Raw genomic sequence first — 7,272 nt, 5'->3', positions numbered from 1 at the left:
GAGAGAGAGAGAGAGAGAGAGAGAGAGAGAGAGAGAGAGAGAGAGAGAGAGAGAGCAGCTGGGACCCTTGTAGTAAGTAGACCATCCTATCTTCATGGTCTAGCAATTCCCAAGGGAAAAGAATGGAGCTTTTGCCATCACCTTGCTCCTCCCCTTTGGGAAAGATTTTTCCTTTTCCCACCTTTCTCCTTCCCATGCCACTCCCCTTTAGGAGGAGATTTCTATTTTCTCCTCCTCCCTTTGCCGTACTGTCATAAATATGCAAACCTCCGCCTGGATGGTGAACTCTTTGCTCTGGCTTGGGTTCCACATGCATGTTCATTTCTCTGGTAATAAACCTACTTTTCACATAAGTTTTGTGAAGTTGTGATTGCCTCTTGACATATCCCCAGAGTTTATCATCAAGCCTCATTTGGAATATTGTGTTCAGGCGTAGCTAGGTGGCCCAGTGGATAAAAGACCAGGCCTAGAGTCAGAATAACTCCTTTTTGTAAGTTCAAATCTGTCCTGAGATGCTTACTAGCTGTGTGATCACATGTAAGTCACTTTGCCTCAGTTTCCTCATCTGTAAAATGAACTGGAGAAGTAGATGACAATCCACTCAAATATCTTCAACAAGAAAATACCAAATGGGGTCACGAAGAGTCAGACACAACAACAACAACAATGATGAAATTCAGCTCTGGGCACTACATTACATTAGAATGTAAGCAGTTCTTTAAATGTAAGCTCCTTCGGGAAAGGTTGTTTTTTAAATATCTGTATTTCTTAGCATAGTACCTAAAACATAATTTATAAGCATTTAATAAATGCTTTATCTATCCAAAGTTTAGCATAGTACCTAGCATGCAGTTAACACATAATAAATACTTATTCATTTAGTCACTCATTCAACAAACATTTATTAAACACTATAGTGCCAGTAGTATACTAAGTGTAGCTTAAGAAGGCTATTGATAAGCAAAGGTGACCAGAGGAAAGCAATCAGAATTTTGAAGGGCACCGAGTATATACCACATGGAGACTAATTAAAGGAATTGGGTATGTTTAACAAGAAGACTCAAGAAGAGATGTGATAACTGTCTTCAAATATTTAAAAGACTGTCATGTAAAGGAAGAATTAAGCGTGTTACATCTGGTCCCAGAGGCCTGAAGAAGTTGCAAAGAGACAAAATTTAAACCTGATGTCAAAATAACTTATGAACAATTAGAGCTAACCAAAAGTGGAACACGATCTTTCAAGAGGGTTTAGGGTCCCCCTCCTTGGAGTCTTCAAGCAGGGCCTGGATGAGAGGAGAGAGTCCATGTGTGGATTTGTTGGACTAGATGGAAGCTGAAGTCCCTTCTGACTCTCCAAATCTGTGGTCCTGGGATATCTCCATTCAATTCAGCAAAGGTTTGTCATGTGCCCGCCCATGTGCAAACACTTTACTAAGCAAAGGGGTTCAAAGATTTTTTTACTTTATGTATAAATATATATGTGTGTGTGTATATATTTATTTATTTAAATACTGTCTATATATATACATATATATATGTATGTAGGTGTACATGTGTATGTACCTATAGATAGTATTATACATAGTGTTATGTATGCGTATGTAAATTTATATGTATGTGAGTATATGTGTATTGTATGTCTATAATGTGTATTGTATGTATGTGTGTACAAATGTGTGTTTATTTGTGATATGTATTGTGTATTAGGTGTGTGTTGATGTATATGTATGTGTGTTTATGTTTGTGTATATCAGTGTTGGTATATATGTGAGTATAGGTCTTCATGTGTATATTATGTATATATGTATGCATATTTGTATTTATTTATGTGGTATGTACATGTATGTATATATGTATATTGTGTATGTGTATATTGTATACATGTGTGTGTCCTTGTGTATGTATATATATGTAAGTTTGTATGTGTGCATATATGTATGTGTGTACACATGTACCCATTTACACATACATACACACATTCATAGTTTTTGCTACCATGGTCCTATCCTCACCCATGTAGTAAAATTATACTGCAAGTGATGAATTAGGGAAGAAAGAAACCCTGTCCCAACCACCCCAACAGTGGCTACAGGGGCAGTTTGTAGTAAAGAGAGTACAGGATGTGGATTCGGGGGACTCTGGTACAAATCCACCTTCTGGTCACCCACTAATTAGTTAAGTCACTTAACCTCATGGCCTCAGCGGCTTCATTTGTAAAACTAAACCATTAATACCTATAAACACACTTTCTTTTTTTCTTGACCTGGGAACTCTGTATTTGGCTATGATATTCCTTGGGGTTTTCTTTTGGGGATCTTTTTCAAGAGGTGATCAGTGAATTCTTTCCACTTATATTTTGCCCTCTGGTTCTAGAATATCGGGGCAATTTTCCTTGAGATTTCTTGAGAGATGATGTCTAGGCTCTTCTTTTGATCATGGCCTTCAGGTAGCTCAATAATTTTTTTAAATTATCTCTCCTGGATCTATTTCTCAGGTCAGTGGTTTTTCCTATGAGATATTTCACATTACCTTCTATCTTTTCATTGTTTTGCATTTGTTTTATAGTATCTTGATTTCTCATAAAGTCATTAGCTTCCATTTGCTTCAATCTAATTTTGAAGGAATTATTTTCTTCAGTGAGCTTTTGAAATTCTTTTTCCATCTGGCAAATTAGGCTTTTTAAGGCCTTCTTCTCCTCATTGGCTTTTTGGGCCTCTTTTGCCATTTGAGTTAGTCTTTTTTTTTTGTAGGGGGCAAGTCAGGGCAATTGGGATTAAGTGACTTGTCCAAGGTCACAGGGCTGGTAAGTGTTAAGTGTCTGAGGCTAGATTTGAACTCAGGTCCTCCTGACTCCAGGGTTGGTGCTCTATTCACTGCATCACCTAGCCGCCCCCATTAGTGTATTTTTTTTTCTCCAACAAGAAGCCACAACTTTATTGACAGAAACAGTACAAATTTCAAATCAGGTTGCATTTAATCTTCTCTGAAACACTGAAAAAATGTCTTTGTCTCCAGATTGTTACATCGTTAATTCCATAATTGCATTTACAATATCGTTACTGTTATTCTTTAGTGCTCAGACAGCCTTTGCTCTGGATACATTTGCTTGGGACGTGACCAGTTCTATGTCTTTAACTTCCACACCTGTTTCATCAAACTCTTCCTCTTCACTTTGTTCTTGTACAGTTGGAGTTTGTGTGTTTTCCTGTATGTTTGAAACAGCTTCACCCTGAACTTTGAATATTTCAGCAGCAGCTAGCTGTGCCTGCTGAGAGAGATCCTCAATGTTGGCTTCCCCAAAGACTATGTAGGCATCTGAAGCTGGGCTCTTGTAAACATCTGGCTTTGTGATTAGAAAGAGGATATTCTTGGATTTCCAGATGGTGACTCTAGTAACCCCTGTCCCTTGCCTAAGTCCCAGTTTGGACATAGCCTTTCATGCTTTCTTTTCACTTTGACTCTGTTTTGCTTTGTTGACTGGTTCCTCATCGATCTCAGCGGCTGCTGCCAGCTGGGCTTGTTGCATGGTTGCCTGTGTGAACCCTGTTCCTCAAGCTCTGGTACTGATTCATCCCTGTCAGATTCTGTCCCAGACCCTGTCTCAGCCTGGGGCTGTGGCAACTCTTGCTCTGTGGCGGGGACGGTTTCTGTCGCTTCACTGGGCATTTTGGGAGAGGAACACAGATCCAAGATGGCTGCAGAAAGAGACCTGGAGTGAGTGTCCATTAGTCTATTTTTTAAGGTGTTATTTTCTTCAGTCAGGCTGTTGACTTGTTTTTCATGATTTTCTTGCATCATCTTCATTTCTCTTCCCAATTTTTCCTCTACTTCTCTTACTTGATTTTCAAAATCCTTCTTGAGCTCCTCCATGGCCTGAGACCAATTCATATTTTTCTTGGAGGTTTTTGATGTAGGAGTTTTGACTTTGTTGTCTTCTTCTGGTTCTATGTTTTGATATTCTTTGTCCCCAAAAAAGAATTCTATAGTCTGATTGCACTTCCTCTGCTCGCTCATCTTGTCAGCCAATGACTTGACTTTTGAGCTCTTTGCCACAGTAGAGCTCTGTTTCCAGAGTGGAGAGAGCTGTGTCCCAAGTTGCTGGGGTTTTGCATAGCCTTTGTCAGAGCTATGAGGAGGACGCCCTCTCTACAGCCACCACAAGCTCTGACACACTAGCACTCTTCACCCTAGGACAGTCATCCAAGAGTACAACCCAGATCCAAGCAGGGCAAAGCAAGAGCTATTACCCTCTGAATGGTCACTTGGTCCCCCTATGCTGTGTAGGCCAGGAGCTCAGGAGGCAGCCATGCTGCAGCAGCTGCAGCCGCCAGTGCCACCTCTACTGGCCCCAGGGGCAGGGACCAGACAGCACTTTTCTCTCACCCAGTTCCAACAGAGTGCCCCACTGACCTTTTACTTTCTCTTTGGTGTTTATGGGTTGGGAAGAGTGGAAACCACTACAGGTGCCAGTGATTCACTCTCTTGAAGTCTGCTCTCACCTGTCTATGCCACTCCAGGTGTGGGCCAGGCGTGGATTACGCAGGACTGCGCTCTGCTCCCAGCTTGGTGCCATAGACCCTTCCTGTAGGCCTGACAGGCTGCCTTCAGTGGGAGATTTGTTTCTCTTTGTCGCTTTGTGGGTTCTGTAGCTCTACAATCTATATAGAGTCATTTTTTACAGGTATTGGGGGTGGTTGGAGTGGGAACTCAATAAGTTCCTGCTTTGACTCCGCCACCCTATAAATGTACTTTCAAGGTGGGAGGGGGGAATGCTTCGTCAAATAGAGCACTATAGAAACGTGAATTCTTGTACTCAGTTATCAGGCATCTGTTGTAGTCTATCAGATGCCAGAACAGGGTAGCCCAAAAGACATAGCCAGCTCACTCACCAGAATAAGGTGGGATGTGGAAACCAGTCACTCTAAAGCTCACTGCAAGAGGATCACAAAGCAAGAGGCCCCCAGAACTCAGCCCCTCCTCAGTTTTGAGTTTCTGATTGGCCCAAGGGACAGGGAATGCACTAGCACACAATGAATGGCCAGTGCATTCTGCCCTGGGAAGAGGAAGCAGCAGCAGTAGCACAGGGATCTCTAAGGACCACCGTCAATGTCAGCTGTATTTATCATTACATCGCCTTCTCTTCTTTGAAAATTGACGTCTTATCTAAGATGGAGAATTCTGAAAACCACCCTGGGAACCTGCTCTCTTATGTGGTGAGAGTTTATTTTGTCTAACTGGCTCTAGCCACCTGGTCATGCTTCACAATTGTCTTTCCATCCTGACTCTCTGTTCCTTTCCCTGTTCCCCATCCTCTTCCTGCTCCACACACAGTTAAATCAATGCTACCATGGTTTCCAGAAAGGAATGTCAATCAGTCCCTAGGGATGAAACTTATCATCCCTGTGACTCCTCAAAACTTCCCTTCTTGACCCCCACTGTCTATCAGAATGTAAACCGCTCGAGGGTCAGGACTATATGTCTTTTGTATTTGTATATCCATCACTCTGTCTGGCACATAATAATTGCTTTTCAACCGTTCATGTTGGAGAAGCCTGGGACCCGATTTCTCTTGGGATAATTGCCTTCTTACAATTCACTCTGGTCAACCCACAAATCTCTAGGGTGGGGTTTGAATAGGACCCTGGCTGAACAAGAAAAGAATCTGGTTAAGGAACAGGGGGGGGAAGCGGGCAGGAGAAACAATTGCCCTTATCCAACCAAAGGAACTGAGGCAAGCAGACTTTTTTTGAATATTTTATTTTATTTTTCAGTTAACAAGCATTTATCTTCTCCCTCTCCCACCTAACCCACAATTTAAAAGAAAAAAAAACAGCAGCAAAACCCTTGTAACAAATATTCATAGTCAAACAAAATAAATTCCCACATTGTCCATGTCCAAAATGCATGTCTCATTCTGCATCTTGAGTCTATCACATTTTTTACCAAGAGGTGGGTAGCATACATCATCCTCAGTTAAGAGAATATAAGCCAAGTGCTTGGCAGACCCCAAAATCAAAGGTAAGAGACAAAAGTATCTTTCTTTCCACGTATTCATTGAATATGTTGAAGAATAAATGGGGCAAAAACAAAGGAAGGAGGAAGGCTGGGTGAGGAAAAGTGCACAGGTACCACCTTTCAAAGAGCCAAGGGGAAGATCCCTCTCCAGAACCTTCCCTCATGTAAGGCTCAAACAAGAGAATATTTGTAAGGGACTTAGCACAGTGTCTGAAACATAGTAAGTGGTTAGTAAATGCTTATTTCTTTCTTCCCTACAGATGCTACCATTACAAAAGTAGCTGAAGATTGCAGGAAGGGAATTTAGGGGTACTAGGGAGTAGGAAGATGGCTGGGATGTGACAAATGGTGGTAGATGGAGAAATCTGTCTGCTACTTGGTGTAGGTTGATAAAGAGTGCGTTACTTGGGGCGGCCAGGTAGCACAGCGAGTAAGAGCACCGGCTCCAGTGTTGGGATGACCTGGAGATCGAATCCCGGGCTCAGACACTTAGCACCCACCCAGAAACACCTGGCCGTGTAACCTTGAGCAAGTTACTTAACCCCAATTGCTTAGGGGCGGCCAGGTGGCTCAGCGAGTGCTAGGATGACCTGGATCAAATCCGGTCTCAGATACTCCACACCCAGAAATAACTGGCCGTGTAACCTTGAGCAAGTTACTTAACCCTGATTGCTTTAAAAAAAAAAAAAAAAGAGTACATTACTTGGCATAAGAAGTATGTACAGGAACAGAATGGGTTGCTAGAGGTTAGAAAGCAACAGGTCAACAGCAACCCCAGTGCTGCAGGTGATAGTCTCCCTCTCTTTGCATCAGCTTTCTGGTGTGGGGGAGATAGTCTCTCAGTTAGTATTGTCCCCTCCCCTCCTCCCTTCCCCCCAATTCCTCCTATTGCTGTGGAACATGGTGAATACCAGTGAAAGAAACAAGCAGTGATGAAGTTCTGATATCTGGTCCAGCCTCCGATGGTCTTGGCTGAGCCTTTTCCTGCTTCTTGTTCTTAGAGAACGAACACCTAGGGCAACTCGCCAGCAATCCATAAATGCTAGTCCTTTGATAAATAATACTGCATCTGGGAACACAGTATTCTTTTATTTTTTCACCCCAGAATCACAGATAACTTCTTCTGATCCTCCCTTGCCCCCAAGGGAAAGAAGTATATGAATAATTGAGCTGCCTCAGACCCTATGGCTGAGAATACTACTCAAATTAGAGAAATCACTGTGTGACCTGGAGACTCAGAGCTAGGACTGGACAGCT

At 42.3% G+C, this 7,272-nt stretch overlaps 1 pseudogene; it reads right to left on the bottom strand.

Annotated features, from left to right (window-relative positions):
* Positions 1–2,903: 2,903 nt before the first annotated feature.
* On the bottom strand, positions 2,904–3,720 carry LOC138161167 (nascent polypeptide-associated complex subunit alpha pseudogene; annotated as a pseudogene).
* Positions 3,721–7,272: the final 3,552 nt, after the last annotated feature.

Source organism: Petaurus breviceps, unplaced genomic scaffold, assembly GCF_028583685.1.
Source record: "Petaurus breviceps papuanus isolate PSGF00001 unplaced genomic scaffold, PetGlider_PUasm1.0 118, whole genome shotgun sequence".
Classification (NCBI taxonomy): domain Eukaryota; kingdom Metazoa; phylum Chordata; class Mammalia; order Diprotodontia; family Petauridae; genus Petaurus; species Petaurus breviceps.
This window is presented reverse-complemented; position numbering and strand designations above follow the sequence as displayed.